General features: G+C 47.6%; 1 pseudogene; it reads right to left on the reverse strand.

Moving 5' to 3' along the window:
• Positions 1-342: 342 nt before the first annotated feature.
• Positions 343-1,783, reverse strand: LOC146773108 (uncharacterized protein C3orf18 homolog pseudogene; annotated as a pseudogene).
• Between the last annotated feature and the right edge of the window lie 2,894 nt (positions 1,784-4,677).

Raw genomic sequence — 4,677 nt, forward strand, 5'->3', positions numbered from 1 at the left:
ATAGTCCTCGCATTTGTGTGTGTTGGATTTATTGGCATTGTAAATGGCAATGTTTTTACTTATTTGTTACAGAGTGTATGCATGTGATTTTTGGTGGAATCATGTGGGTTGGATTGAATTAGTTGGTTGTGTAATTGTGTGGCTTGGAATTGTGTGGTGTGGAGTGAATTTGTGTATTGGAATTATGTTGCATGTGTGCTGTGGAATTATGTGGATAGTAATTATGTGGTATGAAGTGTCTTGGAATTATTTGGAGTGGGATTGTGTCAAGCTACATACAAAAACTTTAACTGTCCTCATGATATCTAGCACTTTTTTTTTTTTTTGATTTCCACCTATTACAATAACTTTAATTTTCACCAAAACCAACAGAAAAGCATGTAATTGAGACTGAGGAGGAGTAGTGTATGAGTATAAGAAAATCTTCAGGCAGAGGTATTACCACTGCAGTGTTCCGTCATTGAGTGTTGTGAGCACCCATTCATGAACACATGGGTTGCATTATCCTACATGAAATTAGTTTACAGCCAAAGAAAACAGAGATCAGCCCTAAGGCATGTCCACAATCCAAGAAACAGTTCCAGCCAGATGCCTCCCGATGACAAGCCCATGTTGCGATGATTGAATCAGACTGGTTGTTGACGCAGTGATAGTTGCATGTGTGTAATTCAAAGTAACTTGGTAGTGCTGACAGAGTGATGGGCTCTTGCGCGGCTATCAGTACACATACCTCTATTTCTGAACAAGACATCATAACGCAAGTCTACTCTTTATGGAATGATGTCTCCTTACTAATGTTGAACTTTGAAAATTCCAGTAGGTGGGCAAAGTGTCTTAGTATGAAGGCTGGAGATCAGTTCAAGCATTGATGGCATTTGCAACGTCGGTGAAGACAAGGCGGCTGGGCCTCTGTAGCGGCCCCTGGCTTGTAAGCAGGATCGTATTCTGAGAAGCCTGGGATGAAGCTGACGCAGCATCCCGGCCATGCTCAAGGAGTTCCTGCTCCAGCTCATCTTGTTCTTCTGCGGGGTCAAAGTTATACATGGGCATCAGCTGGTGACGGAGCTTCTCCAGCCGCTTTCTTTTCCTGATGTAAAGTACTCGGCCCAGCACCTTCAGGGCCCGGAGTGCTAGTCGCGTTATGATTGTTTGTGTCGGTCATCACTGTGGTGCCCACAGGCCTGTCCGTGGAAGTCCAAGGGCTGGCACTCCGGCTGAGATCCGTCACCGAGGAGGTGGTATTGGAACTCATCCTTCACGCATGCGGCTGTTGGCCCTAGCATCAGTTCTTTGTTCTGTTGGAAGGCGTCACCAGTGGATCTGGCCACCTACATGTGTTAGATGATCTTCTCGATCTTGGTTCTTTCTTAGCACAATTCTTGTCACGATTGGTAACGGTGCAAAGTGTTGTCAAGTTATTGCTCCTCCTCCTGCATGCGTCACCGGGGATCCCCTTGTCTGACCCCAACCTCTGATGTGCGAAAGGATGAAGTAGGCGGCGCCCGAGAAGCTTCCTAGGGCGTGAGGAATCCGCAGAGGAACCGCATCCTGACAGCTCCCAGGACTACGCTGCCTCTGGCGCTTCGGCTGCCAGCCTCTTCCCGGGACGCCCCCTCCCTGCGTGGGCCTCAGGATCGATGCCGGCCCCCCCGCCCGTGAAGGTGGTTTATCCCAGGGGAGCGGGCTGTCGTGAAAAAACAGCTCGGGACAGCGCACTGGAGGCTGCTGCCTGGGTGGGAGGTGCCGCCTCTGCTGCTGTCATTGTGTGTGTGCCTCCATTGTATTTTCCAGGATGCTCCGAGAGGACTTTTTGTTTTTAAAGAGATAGCTTCGGTATTTATCTGTGAATAATCTGCCATAAACATGGTGCAAAGTATTAACCTTTTCAAAACTAGGGTGACGGAATTCCATCGCAGGAGCAGCGGGAGGAGCAGGGGAGGCGGGACTTTAGTAAGAGGCAATGCAGATAAGAGGAGGGACTATTACACGCTGTAACAGGAGGAAGCATGAAAGTACTGTCATGGTCAACAACATTTTTCTCTTGGTGAAATCGCCTGGCCATCAACCAAGCACCCAGGGGTGGGACTTTGGAAAGTAGTCCACCAAAAGGGGGCCAGCATTTCTGACTGGCACAGCAGAGAGCGAGTGGCAAGCGCTCTGACTCTAAGCTTGACCTAAAAAGCAGAGATATGCTGCTACTTTGGGTCGAGGAAACCAGGTTAAAGTTTCAGTCAGAATTTTCATCCCCCCTGCTTAGTGCTGTTAGAGAAATCAGGGCAGGCTGAAAGTCAGTGACATGCTGACGGCTAAACACCTAGCATAGCAGGGCCTAGGGAGGAGGGGTACGACCTCTGCCCCCCCAGAGTACACAGTGGATGCTGGGTGCCAAACATGAGTTGTTGGAGATGCCAAGATGGAACAGTAAAGCTTGACACAGGTACCAACACCCAAAGTGATGCCTGAAGGGGTCTTTTGTAATGGGGTCACTTTATAGCTGCTATGACCATAGCTTACTACTATCTCTTCAGGGGACAGGAGATACACCACCCATATGTCATACTCTAAAAACAGGCCCTATTAATGCAGGTAAATGTGAGGAGGAGAGTGCGAAGCAGGCTGAGATAGGCCCCAAAGTCCTCTTCCTGCTGGCCTCTGTATATCCACAAGCATTTGTACACATGAGGGATGGTTGCCCCTCTCCCCTTACCGGCTGGGTGTTAAACATGCAGGCTAACAACAGCATGTGTAGTCTTGGGGTGAATGTGACCCATATAACAGTTCTATGTGTACAAGTCTCAGAGCCCCATGTGCACATGTACATATGTCTTTTGCATTCATTGCTTTTGGGTACAACTTCCAGGGCCACAGATGAACCTGTGTAAACTAGGGATGACGACAGATGATTTTCTACATTCCAGTGTCCGTGTTCATCCTCCTGGGTCCCAGTCACATGCATGTACACATAGGCAGCTTGAGGGCTTCTTTCAACTCCTTGTAAAACCAGGAGCCTCCTGTTATATTCAATGCATTGATATGTTGACATCATAGACTCGGTTTAACCCCTTCTATCCTTAAAAGGGGGTGTCTCCCAGGCAATCATAATGGAATAATAAATGGAGTACTGGTTCAGACAGGCACCCCTTTGGGTCCCTCTGGGTACACGCAGACACCGGAAGTTATTGTTGCCTTGGCTGAAGCACACGGTATCCATGACACTGTGGGGCTGCCGCCATGACAGGAGGCCAACGCTCTCTTACCTGAGCTGTCCCACATGTTCAGCTCTATCCGCTGCTACCTAATCTCAAAGCTCGCGGAGTAGTTCTCAAAAACAGCAGGCACGTAGTTCTGAAAGACGGAGGTGACAGCAGCTGTGAGTTAGTACACCACTTTGAATTTTACTTGTGTTGATGGAATATTATATTAATAATGTTAAAATGTAAATATTTTGCCGACCCATTGATCTTTTATGGTTCAGATCTTTTTATTAATTTATCCAGGAACAAATACTGTTACCTAAATCCAGAGGCCAACAAGGTAGAACAGTGGGAGAACAGAAGAAGGAGATAGAAGGTGAGGAAGGGAGGATACCAGGGGGACTGGGAAAGGCGAGAGGGAAGCGATAAAATATCAGGGGTTGTCACTCAGGGAGCATAGCCGCTCTCGCCAGAATTAGCTCTTTCGCAACGTATTCAGTGTCAGCAGGCTGGGTCTTTTAGTGCGTCATACCCACTGCGGACAGTCTTTGTCTTGCTGATCAGGCGCGCCCCCCTGTCCTGTAAGCTGGCGTACTCATAAGTAAAGAGGACTAGTAAATTCCCAAAAGTCCTTTGCCGGAGATTGGATGCATGGGCCCCTCATTTTGTCAAAGTGTAGCAACTTGTTCTGCAGGGAAGCAGGAAGCTTTCCCATCCCTGTGAGGTAGCACAGTTTATGAAGCAAGTCAAAGTGAGACGACAATGTATCGGTGCCCCATTTGGTTTTGATGACATGTTTAGCCCCACACAAAGGCAAAACCCATTATTATTGCCTTCCCTTTGTTAGAGTGTAGAGGGTGTGTTGGGGCATTGGTGAGGCTCACTAGGATATAACTAGAAAGACAGGGTATATCTGTTGCAAACATTTCATTGATATCTTTCAGACGGTCTACCAGTAGTGCCTGAGCTTGGGACAGAACCAGAAGAGATCAGTCAGCTGTGGTGGTGGGCACTACGGGAGCCAGGACAAATATCACTGGGGAACAGGCACCATCTGGCCTCTCTAGAGACACCAGTGAAGACTCTGGAGTAAACAAATACAACCTTTGTGACTAGGGGTTGTGGGAGACTATGAGGAAGAAGGGCAATATGGTCTGTACAGGATTGATGAAGAGCATAGCATAGATAAGAATGCACTGGAAGCGCTAGTCAAGGAACCCAGCGAGAAAGTATGAAGGAAATAAATCATGAGGTGCTATAGGGACAAGGTCAGCTGGGGTATAAAAGAGGAAAAGAGAGGTAGGGAATGGAGAGGGTGAGAAAATGGACGAAGGGAATACAAAGCAGATAGCATAAAAAGAGCAGAGAAAGAGAGAGAAATACTGCCCAGGAGATAGGAAAAGCATAGTGGAATGATTTTGACGGGTTGGGAGAGAAAAAGTTGGAGATTAAAGTGACAGAGAATAGAAAGAACCAGGCTGGG

This window comes from Triturus cristatus, chromosome 12, assembly GCF_964204655.1.
Source record: "Triturus cristatus chromosome 12, aTriCri1.1, whole genome shotgun sequence".
Taxonomy (NCBI): domain Eukaryota; kingdom Metazoa; phylum Chordata; class Amphibia; order Caudata; family Salamandridae; genus Triturus; species Triturus cristatus.